Source organism: Phaethon lepturus, unplaced genomic scaffold, assembly GCF_000687285.1.
Source record: "Phaethon lepturus isolate BGI_N335 unplaced genomic scaffold, ASM68728v1 scaffold43138, whole genome shotgun sequence".
NCBI classification, from domain to species: Eukaryota; Metazoa; Chordata; class Aves; order Phaethontiformes; family Phaethontidae; genus Phaethon; species Phaethon lepturus.
The window spans coordinates 5,124-27,517 of record NW_010560613.1 but is presented as its reverse complement, the minus strand read 5'-3'; the positions used below and the strand labels follow the sequence as shown (position 1 = coordinate 27,517).

General features: G+C 41.4%; 1 long non-coding RNA gene across 1 annotated transcript; it reads right to left on the bottom strand.

The window, feature by feature from the left end:
- Window positions 1–450: 450 nt before the first annotated feature.
- Window positions 451–21,924, bottom strand: LOC104625944. Its single transcript, XR_738086.1, has 2 exons — window positions 21,794–21,924; window positions 451–1,416 (listed from the first exon to the last, which is right to left on the bottom strand). It is a non-coding gene; the product is annotated as an uncharacterized LOC104625944 (long non-coding RNA).
- Between the last annotated feature and the right edge of the window lie 470 nt (window positions 21,925–22,394).

The following is a 22,394-nucleotide window of genomic DNA, read 5'->3' as shown; positions in this document are numbered from 1 at the left end:
GCACCCTATTTCTTTGCTCAAGCCACAAGAGTTTGTTGTAAAGGACAATATTCTCTTCTCCCCTATCCCAGCCTGTCTCTCAGGACAGTTTGGGGCAGTCTTGTCTTTCCTATTTCTTTTCCTTTAGCGCTTATGGTCGCATGGTGCTGCTCTGCCTGTGCATGCGTGTGCAAGTAGGCATGCACAGCTAGGGATGGAGGGAGAAAATGGAACTAAATCAAGCGTAGAGGCTGACATTAGTATCTATCTGCTCACGTGAAATTTGTAGCAGGATCTGATGCGTGCATGTCCATTACAGGCCAGTGGCCATAGCCGAAGGTATCTGTTTACAGGGCAGCTGCGTGAGCATTCTGCGGGTTGGGACGGTCACATTTTCCCAGTGCCTCGCCAGTGGCCAGTAATGAGCATGCTGAGCACTGCTGGCAAGGAAAGATAAACCACACTGTGACAGAACGGGCTTGATGATACAGTTTATTGGCAATAGTAGTGTCATACTCGGGAACCACAACCCTTTGTCAGACTGTTAGTGTCAACTTGCATGACAAGTATCAGTGACCAACTGTATTTGAAATATAGTTAAAGTGCCTAGAAATAATAGGCGTCTTAAAAAAAAAAGGAAACTCATTCCATTCACTCAAGCCAACCTTTATAGATCTTACATCTTAAGCACAACTGATGTAGTGTAATTGTTATGTGGACTTTAATGTAACCTCTACAGCAGCACACAGACAATGCAGTTCTCTCATTATGCACATGCTTTAGGATCGTTTATTTTAATGCTTTCAAATAAATATGTTCCATGCAGCACACCGCAATAAATAAGGAGCAGCAACTTTCGTATAGTACATCCATTCATAATGTAAGTCACCATGTGAAACACCACATCTAAAGTCTTTGGCCCAGTCCCATACAGTGAAGCACACCACATCTGCACATAATCATATCTGGCTTCATATGGATTTAATAGGACTATGCCAGAAGGGCAATGTGAGCACAAGTTTAACCAGGGGTTCCTAGCTATTAAATACAGCTACTAAGTAGTTAAAAGGCAACAACTAAACCCATAAAGGGTTGATTTGTCTTTTCTTTCTTACTTTTCAGACAGAAATATAAAGTATGAAAACGCTCTGGATATTTTCAGCCTTGTGTAAAGCAGCGTGATTAATATGGAATGCTTTGAGCAATACTGGCACGTACACTGGCATCAAAAGCCACAGCAAGACTGACTCTGACACTGAACACCGGCGTACTCCGTGGGGGAAAGCTGCTGTTCTGGCGACGGCGGGCACTGCTCCCACTCTTCCTCTAGGCCGACAGCTCCACCGCCCCTTCCTCTTCGCTGTCTGCTCGGTTGGCGCGGATTTCCACCAGGGTCCGTGCGAAGCGGGTCCATTCATCGTTGTGCGGAACAGCCAGCTGGGGGAAAAACCGACAGGGAATTAAGAGACCGCGTGGGGAGACCGGTTGTCTCTCTGGCCCAAAAGCAAGGCACCTCCTCTGGGGACAGCTCCTACGGCAATCAGTGGGGTTGTGCACGGCGAAGGACCGAGGCGTGGGCCGTGGGTTGGTTACGCTGTGAAGTGCTGCCGAGTCCCCAGGACAAACCTGGCAGCTTCCTATCCAGTACCGGCTAGAAGGAGCTTTTGCAGTCAGCGGCAGAGAAAAAAGCTTTATCTCCTTGACTTTAAGGAAAAGTTTCTTGCTGGACTGTTGTTGCAAAATCTACCCCTTGGTTAAAATATTTCAGGTTTTCCAAACTAAGGTGAGGCCTTGATCTCTACACGTAGGTTTAACGTGAGCTGGCCATTTGAAGTCAGCGAGGCTGTGCCCAAGTGTAATTGTTTGCAGGACCGAGGTCAGTGTGTGCAAGGTAACAGAGCTTTTACAACACTGTATTGAAACTATTTTCCTGAAGTTCATTAAAGCTCTTAACAGTAATATAAATATATTGTGTTATTTTAGCTACCCTCCTCTGTGTTAAGGAATTCACAATTACAAGAAATGCATTGTAACAGAAATGGATACTGTGTTACCGCTCTGATTTTTTATATCATCATGCAAGATTCATTTCCATTTAATACCATTGATGTTTCTAATGAAGAGCTCTTGAACATTAGGCTTCAAGAGGGACATGTAATCTAAATAGCTAAACTTCCAGAGAAAACACTTTAGTGCTATGGCAAAATAATACTGCAGTCATTTCCAGCTGGATCCAACAGTGTGATTTTTGGAAGATAATGCAAGCTGGGATTGAGATAATTAAAAAAAAAAAAGAAAAAAAGCAAGCAGTTTTCTCAAACTTTGTTTTCATTAACTCAAATTCCAGAAAACAGCAACAAGCATCCAGATGAACCATGCACATTTTTACTGCCTTCTTGAAGACCTGTGATCATGTCCTGAAAATAATATGAAAAAATAACTGTTTCAAGGTATTATGCAGTGCTTGGTACTGAAGAAGGCAACTGTTTGGAAACTACAGGGCATATATAATAAACTGCTGTCCACCTTAGCAAATGGATGCCCTTAGACTAAAGAATGAGTATGACCTTACCTAATCCAGTTTGTGGTACCAAATTTTCCATCTGTACTGACTTCTTTTAAACCACCACCAAAAATGCCATGCAGATGGCTGGCTAACTATGTCCACTTGGCACTAGCAGATTATAGAATCACAGACTCATTAAGGTTGGAAAGGACCTCTAAGATCAAGTCCAACTGTCAATCAAACACCACCACACCCACTAAACCATCACAGGTGCACACGAGGCCATATGGTACACTGTACTGGAACACAGTCAGATTATTCTCCCGTCTTTACATCCCAACAGCAATACATGTAACTGGAGACTAAGAAAAGGATCTATTACATGAACTAGCACGGGCGGCTGGGGAAAGAGCTTGTGTACGTGCCCAACATTAACCATGTGTGAAAGCTCCACGTACACTGCTGGAAGTGCAGTGTTAATTGTACAGACAGGAATTTGCAACACTGGATCTAAATATCTCCTCCGTATCTCACTGGCGCCGATGAGTTTTTCAAGTATTTTGTATCTAACTTTGCCTCTACATCCAGTATTTTGGGAAAAAACGTAGCATGTGTTTTAAAGCTTCCCATGTATAGCACATGTATCAGTGACTCTGTTACATTACCAACGGCTGGTGTACGAGAAGTTTGGGTTTTTGCCTATTGAAACATTGAATATAGTACAGTTCAGCAATTACTGGGGCTACAGTTTGAGAAATGCAATCTGTGTGAAAGCCATCTTGGCCCTCAATAATGGGTTTTGCTGCACTCTCTGGGTTTTCCCTTCTTCGTCTTCCACTTTTTGCATTTTTCTCCTTTACTTTTTCCAAGAACGGAGACCAGAGTTACAGGAGTAAATGATTTGAGACAGTCATCTCACATGCCCAGATGTGGATCTGTTATGGTCTGTGTTTGAAAGACAGCTCTGTTCTTTCAAAAACCTTCAGCAGAAGGAAATGTAACACCAGAATGGAGGTCGGTGCCCCGACACACAAGTACCCATAGCACAGGTTTGGTCACAGCCACACACCTATACAAGCTACTGTACAGTAAGTTAAGGGACAGAGATCCTGCTACAATAGATGCAACCAAACCCAGCTATATAGAAATTTCCCTGTTAATATTGCTTGTGTCCTGAAAGATTTTATTTCTTGTGATGTGTACAGCACTATCATTTATCAAACACTTGAATGAAAACCTGAAATGAGTCTCACTTATTTCAAGTAGTAAAACCATTAAAGTGGAACAATATCCTAGGCAAAGGACTTACTGAGTTTAATAAAGCCTCATTTCCCCATGTCTTTCAAAGTCCTAAACAGCATTACCTTGTATTAAATGGCTGAAGAAGACAAGCATGTCATTCTAAAGAAAAAAAAAAAATATTTATGACACTGAGATCATTTAATTTCCTTTACTCCACAGCACGGCCACAGACAAATAAAATCAAAGTCCAGCCTATTAAAACAACTAGGTATCTCAAACTTGAAAAGCCTCCCCATAAATGTATGCATTATGTGCATTACTGTTAGCTGACAGCGTTAGCAAAACCTGGGCCATTTTTAATGAGTCAGTTCACAAAACAATTAATGATTGAAGAGAATACCTTTAGCACAGAGAGGAAAACATTCAGTGCCCACACACTATCTAATTACTTAGAATTCGTCTTATTTTACCTTATTTAGTCTCACGCACTGCATCATGCTTTCAACGAGGGGCCAATCCTGCTAACAGACTGTTAATAGAATAAACCTCTCTAATATAAATTCCTCAGGGATGCTGAGGGAAACCTTGACAACAATGAAGTCAAAGGAAAAACTGACTTTTATTCCCCCCACCCTCTTTCTGTGAAGGCCCTAATACCGAACCACAACAGTTATACATCAAAAGACCACAAACACAAACAAAAGCATCCACAAACTCCAATTCAAATTCTTGTTTGAATTAATGCTCCTCTTCCAGTCATTTTCCATTCAAGTTCCTTCAGCCGGGCACACTGATACCCACAAGTGTTGGAAGCCTGTGGCTCTGTGGAATCCCCCTTTCAGCTTCTCTGCACAAGTTTTTTCTGTAAATACCAGGGCAGAGGTGGAAGAAACGAGGAGATGCTTCATAGAGGAAGGGCTAGAGCTATCAGGGTGTTCCTCACTCATTTGGCGTTTTTTGCCGTTTTTCTGTCCGCTGCCAGCTACTACAAAGCAGCACATGTTGAGTCCCAGCAGTCATGATGTCGATGCAGGGTAGAAATGTTCACCAAAGCATAATAACATAATATAATAACTTATATTAACATTTGGGTCAGAAGTTTATTTGAATACAGTGACACCTTAGGTATGGAGCAGAATAAGAAAATAAATGCTATTAAGTGCTCTCCTTTGATTCCTTCACAATGAAGGTAAGTGCCACCTGCACCTAATTAATTGACTGAATTACTCACACTGCTTTAACTTAAATACCATGGTAAATTTAGGTTGCATCAGATAGTAAGTCTAATGAGTGTTGTTATGAGTTCTATTATCAAAGCAAAGGTGGTGACTCTAGCCAAACTTTGCCTGTTAAGCTGTTGGGAAGAGGGGTACTTTTATATTCTGTCTGGCTTTTTAAAATATAAAGAGTTCAGGCTGCAAGCCTACTGACCTGCAAGTGTGACTACAAGTTTACGCATCCAAATAAACCTGTTTCTGTTTGTGAAGACACATGTGCTCAGCTGGTTACAGGAGCGAGACGTCAGTACAAGAAAACATCTTCTCAAGATGGTAGGATGGTGACCCATTTTTGACTTGGGACAATTAGGGTCTCTCATTTCTCAAAAAACCCCCTACAGTTTTCTTTATATTACTATCAACTTTTTAGATCTCCACCCCCCATTCACTTTCATAAAATACTCTTCCAAAAGCACTCAATATCTGAGTATCTGTAAGTGCTGCCTACATGATCAATACCGTATAACAAAAAACAAACATATGTAATATACTAAAGACTAGACACATTTAAGATTTTATCATTTGAACTAGTTCACACACTGTTTTTCTTGCTGATATTAAAAAACTGATTCACATGATGCAAACTTTCAAAGTTTTTCCACCACCTCCGTTACTATGATTTTAGATAAGCAGATTTGGGATAAGAAAAGATAACTCTTCAGCATGCTCTGCCTGGCTGAGCGGTGCAGCACAAATAACATTGCTGGAAAAGGAAAGCCTTCCTGGGCAGCACCTGCCCACCAGCAGTCTTTGGACCCCCATGCAAAGCGAGTTCAGTTGAGCCCCCCGACTGAGACTGGCTGCATGCTGCATGCGAGGGATGATATGCAGCAGCCACTGGAGAGGTGGACTGGTAATTTCAGCAAGCCCAGGGGTGGCCTCTAGACAGTAACACTAAATAGATTTCTGCTTATCCCTGGTAGGCATTACAGTTGTCAGTTGATCTTATTATAGATAAATAACATTATTCCTATGTGAATCTTTCCCAGCCTGTGCGTCCCCAGTCCACCAGTGCATACGCCAAGTCAACACTTGACTGGACAGAACAGAATACAAAGAGCCTAGAAAGTGAGATGATGGGCTGCAACAGCAAAAGAATGGTTAAGTAGGAGCTGAGATCTCCCTGACCCCTTGTTCTTCTCCTTCCCATCTGCTAGAGGTGGCTGGTTCCTGGCCAGCTAGAAGCCCAGTGTCTCTAGTATCATTCTCAGCCTCTTCTTTGTTGGTTGATAATGTGTTGAGCTGTGCTTTCAAGACTGGAGAGGATCTAAACAACATCTGGATTTGGAAAGAAGGGATTTGTCTAGCTGGGCCACATAGGTCAACCACAGTAGTTCCCCCCAGTTATTTTTCAGTCACGGGGTTACAGCAGACTTTGAAGCAACAGGTTTGTAAAGTTTAAAGGTAAAATTCACAGAATCACAGAATCATTAAGGTTGGAAAGGACCTTCAAGATATTCAAGTCCAATCGTTAACCCACCGCCACCATGCCCCTAAACCATGTCCTGAAGCGCCCCATCCACACGTTTTTTGAATACTTCCAGAGATGGTGACTCCACCACCTCCCTGGGCAGCCTGTTCCAATGCTTTACAACCTTTTCAATGAATAAATTTTTGCTAATACCCAATTTAAACCTCCCCTGGTGCAACTTGAGGCTGTTTCTTCTTGTCCTATCGGTAGTTACTTGGGAGAAGAGACCAACACCCACCTCACCACAACCCTTTTTCAGGTAGTTGTAGAGAGCAATAAGGTCTCCCCTCAGCCTCCTCTTCTTGCTGTTCCAAGTCAAGTTCCCTCAGTTGCTCCTCATAAGACTTGTGCTCCAGACCCCTCACCAGCTTCGTTGCCCTTCTCTGGACACACTCGAGCACCTCAACGTCCTTCTTGTAGTGAGCGGCCCAAAACTGAACACAGTATTCGAGGTGCGGCCTCACCAGTGCCGAGTACAGGGGCACAATCACTTCCCTACTCCTGCTGGCCACACTATTTCTGATACAGGCCAGGACACTGTTGGCCTTCTTGGCCACCTGGGCACACTGCTGGCTCATATTCAGCCGGCTGTCGACCAGCACCCCCAGGTCCCTTTCCGCCAGGCAGCTCTCCAGCCACTCCTCCCCAAGCCTGTAGCGTTGCATGGGGTTGTGACCCAAGTGCAGGACCTGGCACTTGGCCTTATTAAACCTCATACAGTTGATCTTGGTCCATCAATTGAGCCTGTCCAGAGCCCTCCTACCCTCCAGCAGATCAACACTCCCACCCAACTTGGTGTCATCTGCAAACTCACTGAGGGAGCACTCGATTCCCTCATCCAGGTCATTGATAAAGATACTGAACAAGATCGGCCCCAGAACCAAGCCCTGGGGAACACCGCTTGTGACCGGTCGCCAACTGGTTTTAATGCCATTCACCACGACTCTCTGAGCTCGGCTGTCCAGCCAGTTCTTTATCGAGTGAAGAGTGCACCCGTCTAAGCCACGAGCTGCCAGTTTCTCCAGGAGAATGCTGTGGGAGATGCTGTCAAAGGCTCTACTAAAGTCCAGGTAGACAATGTCCACAGCCTTTCCCTCATCCACTAGGCTGGTCACCTGGTCATAGAAGGAGATCAGGTTGGTCAAGCAGGACCTGCCTTTCATGAACCCATGCTGGCTGGGCCTGATCCCTTGGTTGTCCTGCACATGCCCTGTGAGCACCTTCAAGATGAACTGCTCCATAATCTTCCCTGGCATGGAGGTCAGGCTGACAGGCCTGTAGTTCACTGGATCACTGGATCCTCCTTATGGCCTTTCTTGTACATGGGCGTCACACTGGCAAGCCTCCACTCATCTGGGACCTACCCTGTTAACCAGGTCTGCTGATAAATGATGGAGAGTGGCTTGGCAAGCTCCTCTGCCAACAATCAGTACTCTGATTGTTCCAGCTTGTGCCTATTCTCCACTGTAGATAAAGGATAAAACGACCATACCCAAGGGAAGTGGCCACCAGGATCTTCCTGACAAGTACCTTTGCCTTGCCAATGTGTCACAGTTCTACGTGATTTATGCAGTGCATGACAAAACTATACCTCATGGTGCCACCACAGAGCCCTTGAGTTTTGAACCTTCTGAAGCTTCTCTGTGTTCCCTCGGTCATCACTCCATCCAAGCACTTCCTTTACCTGTTAGCTTTCCAGCCCTGAAGCACAAACATGTGCCCACCTCAATGCTAATACTGACCAAGGAGATGGTTTATGTGCATCCGGTAAGAGAGTAACAGAGCCCTCTCCCCCCAAGGCTCACCAGGCCAGCTAGTGGCAGGTAGCAGCACGAATGTGAGTTTCACCAGGAACAGCCTCCTCCATCTTCTTGTCAAGACAAAGATTTCCTCTTCCAATCCATACACCAGAGATCTTACAAACACCAACTGTATTTCCTGTGTTTTTCCAGAAACTGTGCTACTAGCAACTTCACTGAACACTACTACTCTTAAAACTGTAAGACAGAACTCAGGAAAAGGAAATGCTCTGACCAGACAGCTCTCGATGCTGCCATTTGTGTCAGCTAGTGCTAGGCTCCCCAAGCAAACAGAAAAACAACAGAAAAACAGTGCCTGAAGACACAAATGGACATAAATTTATTTTAATTTTCAGGTCATTTAACACCTTCTAGTAACATTTGCTCTTTAAATTAGGTCTATTAAAAAAAAAAAGAAAAAAAGAAAAAGGAATGATTTTGAGACCAAAAAAAAGCGAAAGCTTTGAATGTCCCTTTTAAAGGAATCTATCCAAAAGGTTGAAACAAGATATTACAACATATTTCAAGATTTCGTGTATTCCCCTCCTATCCATCTTCTTTATGGCTGAGAGCGTTTCAGCTCAATTTGTCCAAATCTCTGTATAGCTTCAGTTTCCCTGAAAAACCACTTTCCAGCAAATGAATTATTCATTGAGGATATTTCACTTTATTCTTGGCTGCTAGCCTTCCCTGGAGCCTGTAAATCTTTGGGATGGGAGCAGACAAACTCTTCCCGCCTTCATCCCGCCATGCTCTTCTCCAGCACAGCCCTCCCCTGAGGGCTGGGGACTCTCCCAAGAAGGAGATAAAATGCAATTTCAGCAGTAGCAGCAGCCTCCACTTTGGAGAAACCAGTGTCCCATAGGCTCAAAGGGAGCACAGTCATCCATGTTCAACCTATTGCCTTGCCTTGTAATGACTGTACCTCATGGGTCAATCTACCTGTCACTTGAGAGACTGGTTCATAACCTGCAGCGCTGATCACTGGTGAAAGTATCGTGCAATCCCAATCAGCAGGTTAATAATCACATTTGTTTTTCGTCTTCACCTAGAGTTCAGATGCCTCAAAGCAAAAACAGCTGTGGGAAGAACTTCCTCAACATTGTCTCTGACTGAGGGGTTGTTCTGAAGGGGTGAATTTTTCCAACCAGAACAGTCTATAATTGCTTCTAACACACACGTCCCATGGACACAGGTGTAAAAGGAGAATCTGAAAATGAACCGTTACACCACGACTTGGAACGATCTGCCAAAGTATGTGGTCTGCAGCCAGCCCGCGCAACCGTATTGCCACACACTGTTTTCAATTAGCCGTTTGCAGACGAGCCTGCATGGTGGTCCAAGATACACTCTAAGGGTGACAGCGGTTCCTGAGTCAAAAATCTGCGACCCATTCAAACACATTTTGTAGAAGTATAGTGCTTTCTTATTTTTTGTATATAGAAAACCTTGTTCTGATCTAAGTTGATGGGTTTCTATAGCTAGTCACCATGCTCCTAGAGATCAGAAGCTTTCTGATTAACATGCATCTTTTATTAGTTGCATTCAGGTTTGTTGCTGTTTGGAGGCAAAGGCTGATCTCATTTTAGACAATCCTGTTTACTTGTCACTGCTACAACACAGCCATATTTACAAAAAAATCTCATATCCAGCAGGGAAAATAAAAACTATATGAAAATTGATGTTCCTCTCATCTCTAAAACACTCTGTTGCTATTATAAATTTTGAGAAGGGGAAGTTAAACACTCTTTGAAGAGATAGCTAATTAAAGCTTAGAAAATATTCAGATTAATTTGAGTTTGTGGAAAACAGCAAGTCTGGTAAACTACAATTAATGACTAAAGTCTCAGACTTCACACTAAGATATTTGTGTATATGGTTTATCACCATTTTTATATTCTTTCAATTCAATAGCATCATCAAATAAATGTAGCTTCAGACAAATATAATTTTAGCTATTTTATCTAAGCAGAATTTTTTTCAATCTATATTGTCCATACTACCCTCTAAAATTAAGTGCTGTATTGAAAAGAAATCTGCTGCAAATACTTTGCGCCATGGATTAACATCTGAATGCAGTTATGACATTGTAGGTAAAAATATTTTTAACAATGATAAAATATAACTACTTCAGCTTGGTGTTTTGTAAAAAGTAGAACAGACAATCAGTCTAATTTTCTGGGTAAAAGAGACCACTTGCAGAATGAAGATTGTAATACTTAAAAATGAAAAACAAGAATTATAGTTCCTCTTTAAGCAACAGATCCGATCTTCTGGTGTTCAACAGATGTTTTATCACTATCGTTGAGGTGAAAACAGATATGTAAATGTAAATATTAAACAGCTTCATACGCACACATAGAGCAGGCAGGCATGCACCTATTATGGCCCTAGCCTTGCCCCCCAGAATCGATTACAGACCGCCTTTGATATTTTTCTCAACCTATATGGATTTTTTTTTTCTCCCTGAAAAAGCCTATATTTTTCCAGGCAACACCCTATGCCACACACATGGATGGAAACAAAGTGGGAGGTAATATGCAACGAAATGGCCACCAAAGTAACCGAGAGCACCCTTTTCACATAACTATAGTACCACTGTATTTAACTCTTGGGAGAGCCGAGCATCACTGTTAACAATGGATGAAACCACTGGCAGGAACTCAAACCCCACATACTGCATGCAGATGATTTTAATAAGACACAGTGTTTAGACCACAAAGGATACACTCCAGAGTAGCTCTATATATATTTGTTTACTTAATTGAAGGGGTGGAATACCATAGGCGGCCTAAATACTGCATTTATTCTATGCACAGCAGTCAGTCTAGTGTCACAGACACAGTATACACCACCCTTATATGAAGTTAATTACTTAGCCCTCATCTAGATTAATGTCTGTTGTGATTTATTTCTTTGCAATTCACCAGCAGGGTCTGATTTAACTAGTGCTGCCATAGTAAAAAGACGACAAAATATTAGCTTATATGACAAAAAAAAGGCTTAATCTCAAACAGAAACTGAATCCATTTTCAGCAAACTTTGACTTTTTCTCCTAAGGACAACAGTAGCTGCTGAATTGTTACATAGTTGATGGTAAATTATGTTTTGAATACCAAGCAAACAATGGTGTTATTTTAATAATTTATATGTAATGTGCAAAGATACACTGTATAAAGGGCCTACATAGGAACTCAAGCATTTGAATGCCCATTAATTCTTTTCTAAACTTAGTCATCTTTGTCTGCAGCAGTCATCTTGATGCCAGTCTAACAGGAGAACAGACTAAAATGTAGTCCATAAATTATACATACATGACACACAAATGCATGTTAACAGAACATTAAGACTGCAGACTGTAACACTTCAAAGATAGGAAATACCAGAGTTAAGGCTAACTCCCTCAATTGGAGCATGTTATTCATTTTGCATTATGATACTGTCTTTAATCTTAAAAAAAGAAAAAAAAAGTAAGAAACAACAAAACCTGTGCTGGAAGCAAACACCAATTATGGAAAACTTCAGCCTGAAGGATTAAAACTTGACAGGGCATATGGAAAAGAAAACAAGGAAGTGGGAAGTATCTTTAATTGTAGACAACGCTACAGTACCACCTGTTATACCAGAGTTGGCTTAGGCTCTCCTGAATTAACCAGAAAGAATGATGTCCAAGCTGTCAAACAAATTATGCTTCCCTCAATTCATGTATCAAAATACTGCACTTAATATCAACTACAGAGGATCAAATATTGAGTAATCACCATCTTGAAAGAGATGACTGAAAGTGGAAATTAGATTATTTTCCTTAGATCACCTCTTACTTTTAAAATACAAATGTTAAGCTGTAAGCTTATAGCCTGTTCTTAAGCACATCAGAGTGCTTTCACCTGCCACATTGGGATCCCCTCCTACAGACCTCCTCAAGTGATAATTTCAATGGCAGAGGCTATTGGCCTAACTCCTTGGAAACAGAAGAGGTTTAATATAACTAATCACCTACAGGAGCAGAAAGAGAATTTGCTATGCTTCAGAAAAGCTAACAATTCTTCAAAAGAGGTGGTGCCCTAAACAGCAAAGTTCTTGCATTTCCTACCTTGCTACCACTTCTGTAATACCACCAATTTATAGGTTGATTAAGAAAAACAGTGAGGCACGCTGCCTGCCATTCATCTCCCACAGGGATCGCAGTCCTGATTTGATTGACATTTCTCAAAGTCATTGAAAACTCCTCTAATTTTTTGCATGAGTTTCAGGACATAAAATGCTTGGAGCTAAGGGATCAGGAGAATTCCTCCTCTACCAAATTACATCATCAGTTCTCATCATTGCACTAGAAAGCCTGAAAATACCAAATGGATCAAAACCAGAAGGTAGGGAGCCTTCAACCTATTGTTCTTTCCAATATCTACATTTTTCTTTTACAGACAACTACCTTGATTGGAAGAACTGTCCCATCATTTTTACTTGAAATACTAGAGCTTCAGGCTGTGGGGTAACTGCACTGCCAAAGGTGCCTCCCTGGAAGTTCAGCTGAGTGAAGGACTATTGCCTCAGGAAAGAAATAAATCATGGAGTCTTCAGCTCAGCTTGCTTCCTTTCCAAACCAAGTTGGCCATGTCCATACCATGATTCATGCCAGGAAATCTGGCAGAACAAGAACTGTAAAGGACTTTTGCCACAGCTTTCTGGCTCCCAGTTGCCAAACGGACTCTCACCAAGAGTAGCTTATGAACTGCTCAAAGATTTTGGTTTGCAGCTCCTTGCTCCAGCAATTGCTGCCTTCCCTGAGATTTTGCACACATTCCATTATCTGCAAAAGCTCATCCATAAAATAACAAGGGTTTTTGTTTTATTGGGTTTTTTTCATTTTTTTTCATTTCAGGCATAGACTTTTCTGTCACTCTAGGCACTGGAGGATACATTTCACACTTAAATTAAACACTGAATATGGAATTTAACCACCAAATAGGATGTATTAAGGCCAAGAGTTATCCTTAGTTGATATTTTAGGTTTAACCGTTACTTTCCAAGTCACGAATTAAGTATTTTTTCATGTTCAAAATACAGACCATTTTGCAAACCATAAAAAAAGACTGAAAACGTAGTTAAGGATTCTCAAAATGAAAACTGCTACTGGATGTGACAGGTTGAAACCACAGAAGCATCATGAAGAAAATTAATTATACAAAGAAGCTCTTGTTTCAGAAGTGTTTTTACAGCACAATGATAACACATGAATTTCAATGAAATTTGCAAATTGCTGCACACAAACTGAGCTTAAACTAAATTTTTCACTGGTCCTTTTCCCCTTCCATACTCTCTGTTACTTAAAGCTATGAACATTTTTCAGTAACACTTCTTTTTGCATCAGAAAGGGGATGAAAACTTTCAGAGAAAATATCACCCAACAGACTAACTAGATATTTAAAATACATACTCAGTGACACTATTAACATGCCTTGACTTTAGCTCTGTCCCCCACTGGTGTTCCAGGATGCAGGGTCAGGATGGGGCAGACCAGATAAAGGACTCGCTCAGGTTCCACTGCCTCAACCTACAACTACCATGGAAAGCCTGGACCCAGATTATCTTTTCCACTAAGCCTCTTGAAAGGTTTTAGGGTGAAGCAGTAACTGAGGAGCTAGTAGTGAAGCCACCAGCAGTGCAGATGCCCTAAACACGCAGTGAACAAACTGGTATGTCTGATCTGGAGCTTGCCCTTCTCCTTTCTCTTAGCAGGAAAATACCAGCAGGAAGATTATCACATATAGCTCTCCCTTCTCCCTCTCCCGCAGGCTTTACTGTGCAGAAAGGGAATGATGTCTTACAGTTTCTCTTCTGCCATTCTCATCACTTCGTTATCTGAGTGCCTTCTAATAGTGCATTAAGCTACATGATTAACTCGTGTCACATGTGGCTTGTTCTCTCTGATCCTCTCTGCAGGGGGAGGATCTGGGCCTTTGCAAGGGAAAAGGAAACATACGTCGGCTTTAAAAGTAGTGTGCAAATGAATAAAAAGGACTGGAGCCAGATTTTTGTTGGTTGGTTGACTGGTTTTCTTAAGCTTTTTATTTCATAAGATGAGGAGTTGAGGAATTCTTATAAGAGATATTTGTATCTTATCAGAAACTCGTGTCTTTTCACCCCATAAAAGTCTCCAGGGAGCTAGTAAGCTATCTCTAGAGAATTACTGAAATACTTCATTGTAAGCAACTGGATGGTAAGGATAAAGGATCAATTTAATTTTTAGGATGACTATTTAACGCCCCAGCGTCCCCCTTTCTGTCTGTTTTCACTAATGCCCATTTAATTCCACTGCCCAATCAACAAATGAGAGGAAGGGTATCTTCGTTAAAAATCTGGTATTTCCTCCTTTAGTTTTAACAAGTAATATTCCGGTAGTAAAATGAAAGTGGAATTTCATGATCATTTACATATATATAGCGTAACAGCAGAAACTCTGTCATTACCTAGAATGAGTGTACATCATGATTCTGTGATTCTATGGTCATGGCATAGGCAGGAGAGTGACCCTGTAGGCCAGGTGCAACCCACTGCTGTATCACAAACAAGCACATCACAAAATCCTATTGACAGGGTCCACTTTGAGAGGCTGTTCATCCCACTGTCCCTACCCACTCTGGAAATTCAACCTTCGGAGAGTTTAAAATATTCTTCTAATTTTTGACTCGAATACATGGCCAACTTGCAGCCACATGTGCTGGTGGCAGCACGTCCTCAGCCTCACTAGTTCTCCCTCTCTGGCCCCAAGTACTCCCATCTATGTAAGTACATGAATCATCTATATTGCCACTAGGCTCAGATTTCCTTGGCTAGTCACACCTAGTTCTTCAGCCTCTTTCTGCAGGCTATTCTCCTCTCCCAGTAGCCCAGATTCCCATCTCTCCCTGATACATTTCAATATGCTTGAAAAATACACATTTTTAAACAAGAGGGGAAATGATTTTGAGGTCATTTTTTACGTAACATCAGCTTTATGAAGCTGCTTTGTAAGTCAGAAGGCCACGACAAAGGTGACTGAGAAGGGCAGAGAGATAGTGATGGTGCACGATGTGCAAGAGGTGGCAGGGAAAGGGAAGCGCAGGGCTGGCTTTCCCGACTGGCACTGGAGATAAACAGCTCTGACCCTCAGCAACCAGCATGGGGTAAGTCAGGTTAGTTAGATCATGGCTCAGTTTTCCCTCTTGAAAAGTATTTCCCTAATAAAGATTGTTATTAGCAACACAAGCCTCCATTCCAGCTTATTTAAGTACCAAAACAGACTGAAAGAAGAAGGTAACTCATATCCTTTTCCCTTTCTTATCAGACTAGTACAACAATACCAACACGCACACAACCATGAAAAGGAGTGTGTAGGGGTACTCACAGGCATAAATGTATGTATTTCTATGTCTGGATGTAGTCAAGCCTCGTTTTAAACTGTAAAAGTATATAAATGCTTGGTTTTAACTTATCAACATAACAACATTGTTTTTCTACCGGAGACTAAACCAGTGCTTACATAAAGACCTCAAAGCATTCACAGTAACCTAAAGTAATGAATATTGTAATGAGAAACACAAGTATTTAGGGTGATAATGACTGGACTTTGCTCTACTTAGATCGGCTCACCCCCTATGGAGGCTACCAAAGCTTAAAGATTTTATCACCCTAGTAATCAGCAATGGGTAATGGCCTTCATAAAACACAGTAATTAAATTGACTGATTTCAAACTAGTGCATTTTTTTCATTAGGGAGTTCTTATTTAACCTACTTCAAAAATGCCTTTCTGAGTACTGGCTGTATCAGTCAAAATTCCAACAACGAGGGATGAAGAGCTTGTTCTGTTCAATATTTCAGATATTATTCAAGTAAAAAGTTGGAGTTCCTAGTATGCTGTCATTCTTCTTTCTTTGGTCATCTCTAAGAGCTTCCAGTTTTAAAAGTCTCTCAAGACTGAACATTGTAAGACTGGGGGCAGAGGGGAAGCAAATCAAAACCTTAGCTCTTCACATTTTCCAACAACTCTTAAGAGATTCTGCTTTGTTAAAACATGCTTTTAAAATTCTCCGAGGCCAGCGTTCCAACCTCCCTAGCAAAAATATCAATGGTGAAATTCAGCCACTGCCTCACAATTCATTTAATTATCCTTTATGCCTGGACTGTGTGTGGTGGTGTAACTACTATCTTACTTGATCTTTGAACGCTTTTGAATAAAACTTGCTTGTAAGCACAACCCCTTATTATTGCTCAAATTTGCCTTCACGGTATGTGTGAGCCATTTATCTTTGTTCCAAGAATACTTGTAACACAACACAGATTTTAAAATAAAATATTTTATGGCGAGTCTCAACTCTGCTTTTGTGGCAAAAACATTTCCTAACTCAATATATGCTCTACGGGAGCTTTATGATGGCAAAAGTAAACCTACTGGAAAATCTACCTGGATAACTACATGACACAAAACCTAGTTTCATATTTCTCTCTCTGGGCTACGGCAGTTTTTAACTGCACGAAAGAGATGCTGGATGTGCTTTCCATATGAAATCTATAATGAAACACAGGGATCTCAACATAGGAGTACAAAGCACTAACCCTTCCCCACTCTACCCAGAAAAATAAGTGACTCAGTAGCCACGCTGAAACGCGACAGTTGGTCACAAATATGCATTTCTCTCTGTCTAGAACCCTAGGAATCTAGAGCAGCTGTTGAAGGCTGCTGAAATCAAAGGAAATTATTTTATAGGCACCAGTGGGGTATTCCTTACTGTACAACTTCATCCACATATTTCAGGCAGTTGCCAGCTCCTCCCTCACTGGTCATGTACTTGAAAATGAGATACAGAATTAACACCCATCATGCAGTAAATGGGGAAGCACAAAAACAATCTAATGCAGCAGCCCTAAAAGGGCTTAAGGAGATACTAACTCTGAAACCTAACAAAGTCACACGAACATCAATACGATTCTGATTTCACTGCAAGAAAATGAGGACAGAGGTAATAACTGTGTAAAGAATTCCAGGTAACTGCTTTCTTTGGCAGAGCCAGCTTTCCTGGATGGTCTAGGAAAAGGCCTTTTCTTGCTTTTCTCCAGTTCTACTTGTCATACTAGTTGCCCTTTAAAAGCATAACTAGAATCAACTGTCTGAAAGACTGCCAAACAGATGCAATAGTTCGTCCTGTAACTAGTTTAACAAAATAACATACAGTAATAAGCTCCTTGTGATTACAGTCTCAAACTCTCCAACCCTGTGCTGCAAACTTACTTTGTATTTTATTACAATCCAATAATAAATCATTGGTTTACAGTTTCTATCTATTTATCCACAGTGCAAGCAGAATACGACCTGGAAGAGATTAATGGGAAAAAAAAAAAGAAATAATGGAAGGTAGATGAGAAGCTGCTTCTTTCACAACCAAAGGTGCAAAGAGCATTCTCAATAAGCCAGGTAAGCAACAAATGTGGTTGCTAGAGAATATTTATGACAGCGGCAACTGTGTAACATCACTGAAGCATGCACAATGGGAGCAAGCTTTCTAGAAAATATATCTACAAAAGAGACATGCAGTTAGGTCTAATCATCAATCATCTGGACATGTGAATAAATCTATAGCCAGTGGTCCATGTTCTGTTAAAGTCAACTTCTGCCACACAGAAAACTTGCTGCCCAGTAAATAAGCCATACGACCACAGAAGCTAAAATATGTTACACATACCATCACAATAATAATATCTCAACTACTAGACCAGCAAAGGTTTGAATATTTAGAAATTACAGAGGGTAAAGTGTATTTACAATGACTGGTTATATTCTCTGGTTAAGTTATATAGGTTTAAGATCCCATCACACTGAAACAATCAGATCTTTGTGTGATTGAGTTTTTATTTCATTTTATAATTTACATTCTTTAAATCAGTGGTTACTGATCCACAAGAGCACATCTATATGGACTGTTTAAGTCCCCTCTCCCCTTGAATTGTGTGTATAACTCCCATTAATGCTAATGGGCATAAAGCACATGCATTGAGGAGAAAATAGACCCCTCACTGTGAAAATAAATGTGTTCGGTTATTTTCAGACACGATGCCGAAATCAAACAACTAAAAGGACATACTCTAAGGAGATAACATTATATAGCCTAACTGAAAATGTCACCGTTATTTTTAACTCCCTGGTCATGGACCCTGCCATGTTCTTCATGTTTCTGCCATTTTTGTGTCATAAAGACTATGACTGATAACATACCACAAGGGCCAAAACCTAAACTCTTACACAAGTGAAACAGCCCTGATGTCACACTCCTTGCCTTCACAAAGGACGCAAGGCTAGGCCTCGTGTTTTCACTTAGGCTGTATAATGTCTTCTCTTTACACCATATGGGTTAATAGCAGCAGTAAACTTTACTGTTCTCTAGAATAGTTCCTTAAAACTCTGATGAATCTATCAAAGTAAAAATTCTTATCACTTAAATTTTTTCCTTAATGATTTGATATCCTGATGTTTTCTGCTCTGATCAAAATTCATGGAGTCCATTCTGTCTGTTCAAACAAGTAAGAGAAATTGCTTATATAGTAATGTGAAATTCAAAGACACTATGCTTTATTGTAACACAAATATAGTATCTTTTTTTCTGATGGAACCAATGTTTTATGAATTTACAGCTGATCTAATATGATATTTGGAACAGTTGTGAGAAAATAAAGGTTTTTAAAAAGGATGCAGTATAAGTGGAGCATTAATGTTTTTGGTGAGTGTATTTAGGGTCTTTGTAAAGTGGCCCGCTGACTTTCTAATGCGAGTAATCACACCCATCTTCCCAAATCAGAGAGATGCATCTTCAAATAAGAGGATGCTACTGAGTTATCAGTCAGGCAGGGATGAGTTCTTCCAGTGATGAGGCCTTTTCAGAAGTTGATGCTGTAGGAGATGGGTAGAATGCTATTACTGAAAGGTCAACCGTCACAGCGTAGTGTCAGGCTTGGCAATACTGCTGTGTCAAACACAAAAGCTAGGTGCTGCCAGGTGCTGTATGGTCCAGCTCCCAGCCCCTCGCCCCCAGCCACGTGCTCACTTACCTACTCTCACACCGAGCCAGTTCATGGAGGAAAATACAAAAAAACAAACCAAACACCAACAACCAAAAAAAACAATACTTCTCTGCTGATCTCCCTCCCTCCCCACAATGTGGGCAGTGACAAGCACTGCTACTGGCACACAAACTGGGCAGCCAGGGACGGCTGGCTGGCAGGGGCAGAAGCACTGCGCCTTTTCAGCTGACAGACCAGCCCCATCGTATCCCAGAATCAAACCTGTACAAAAAGATCGTCAAAGGAGGACCCCAGCTGAGCCAAGGAACCGGCCGGTGTCTGCACACTGAAGTAAAGAGAGAGCCTTAAAGGCTGCCATTCTTCTGCCAGACACTTCCAGAAGTGCATGTGCATGCTGTGAATCCCCCGTGCGTCATGCCTGAGGACAGCTAAGCACGGAATAACTCATCAGAGAGCTCTTTATGGACTGGCACAGAGAGTTAATGACTGAAGAGGCTGTTATTCACTGTACAAGCCCTCCATGCCAGGCTCTTGAGCTGTGAGGTATTTCTGCATCTCACTTAAGGCTTTATAGTGAGAAGAGTTGTGCTGGAGAACACATGAGCACCCTTCTTTTTTAAATCAGGAAAAGCCACTAACACCACAGCAGCCCTGGTAGTATTTGAAGCTATTGCAGCCCAGACCACCTCTCCTAAATTTGGTACAGGGATTACTGCAGAGACTGATACTGCCAAAACAAACCAGGCAACAAATTAATGAGCTCCTTCATTCATTAGGGAAGAGGAGGAGGGGTGGCAATGGCCCATGACCTGTCAGCAGTCATGTGGATGGACATCCATCTGTTTGCATTAGTGTGCATCAAGCTGAGCTGGAGATGCTGGGGCTCTGCACAGGCAGGGCATGGAATGACCCTGAAGCAGAACACTTTACGTAACGCTGATCTGGACTCACACAAATAAATACTGTTGAATGACTCTCTTTTCTTTTCCCTTTTCAAGCAATAGAAGCCTGTCTTTCTTTTTGATCGGATGTATCACCGTGACTCATTTTGCAAGCTGAAGTCTGATTATACAGAGGAAGGGCCAAAAACTTAAATATTACTTCTTCTGCATAGAACGCTAAATCTATTTTCTCCCGGGTGAGCTTGCAGGAGTGAGCAATCCTATGAATGATTTGGTGTATGATATGCAAAAAAAGACATTTCTACAGCCCGTCTAGTCTGCCAGACAAGATCAGACTGCACTGTCATCAAAGACATTTCCATAGCCTGTCATATCACTTGGAAGACAGAAAACCCACCTTTTTTTGGAACAGTCATACAAAAATGAAAAATAAATAAAAACAGCCTGACCTGCCGGTGTCATAGTGGAAATCTGAATGCAGTAACCTTAGACAATTTAGAAATTGTGCTAACAATACGGCAAGACGTTCCAGCAAACATTTGTGAGGAAAGGCAACTCCTGCATGAGCGAGTGCAATCCAAAAATATGAGTCATGCACAAGTAATTTTGCTATGGGCCATAAAATCACTTTATGAGAGTTACAGATAATTCTGTATGTATTCTATAATGTTTCCCTACTGTGTAGAGATGGATATCTCAGTATCCTATCACAGATAATGATGGAAAACAAATTCTCTACATAAAAGCTGATTGCTCAGAGATTCACCCTTAACTGTTCCAAGGGATTGTAATGCTGACAAAACACTTTATACCATATTCATCAACAAAGAGGTAGATTCCATCAGTGCCAAACACACTGCAGTTTAGATGTTTTTTATAAGATTTAGCAGGGTGAATTGAGAGCAGCCTTAGACACAGAATATGCATCCTGCTATTTCTCAGCACCTACATACTCTTTTATCACACACGCACCTACCATCCTCCAAAATGACACCTCTTATTTCCTCCTGTTAGTATTTTTGTTAGTACACATATTCAGACATATTCAGCATTATTCAGTATTAAAAAAACAGATATATTCTGTACAGGTCATGCTGAGAAAAATCTACAGCGTTAAGCCAGTCATGAAATAAAGCAATACTGGAGTATAAAAGGTGAACCCTTCAGGACCAACTTCAGAACACCACAGCTTCTTTTTGCACCTCTATTTTCATCTTTATGTTCCCTTGTAACTTTTTCCAACTGTACCCATAGAACCATTTAAAAAAGTTTTAAAAACACTGAAAACTTTCAAAAAATACTTCCCTCATGAGACTTGAACTAGTTAACTCTTTTGCAAGGTATTATTATAATACATATATTATAAAATAATAATGCAAGGTAGTGTTATGACTAACACACGGTTGGCAACCCAAAATCAACAGGGACTCCACTGAAGGAAATCTGGCTTATTCTTTGGAGGTGTCCTATTCACATGTTATGATACATGATCTTTTCTCAAACGTGGATGTGGCATTCTCCAGGAGCTAAGCTTTAAAAAACCAAAACAGAACAGTGATAATACCTCTCCAACATCATAGATCCATATGCGGCCTTCTGAATCACCAACTGCTACCTCCTTCCCAGCCTGGGCCCAGCGGACACGGTTGAGGGCAGAAGCTCCTTCTATGGTGACGCTGGCTGTGGGAACCTGTCAAAACAATAGGAACAGGAAGGACAATAAAATCACGCTGCCTGCGAACCTGGGGGTCAGTTCTGGATGTCCTGTTCAGCCGGGTGAGTCACAAGTCCCTTGGCATTGCTGGAAGTAACACACAACCCTCGTTGGGGGGAGGGAAAAAAGGGTTCATTGTTTCTTCGATCACATGTGCTAAAAAGACGAAAGAGTAAGAGATTGCACGGAATGAGCAGGGAAGACTTTTCCACAGTAAAAGGCAGTAAGTGAAACACCTCTTTCCCCTTAACCTCAGAGACATGTGACACCACATCTGCTTCTTTCTCAAAAGTCACCGACATGACCAAGAACCAACTGAGGGTAGGACTTGGCTTCAGTCCTGCCCTGGCTTCTGGCCTCTGACTTGGGCCCAGGTAATCTGACGGTCGGCAGACACATCCTTGTTTTCATGCTGACACATCCTTTAAGTCCATACTCACCTCTGTGGCTA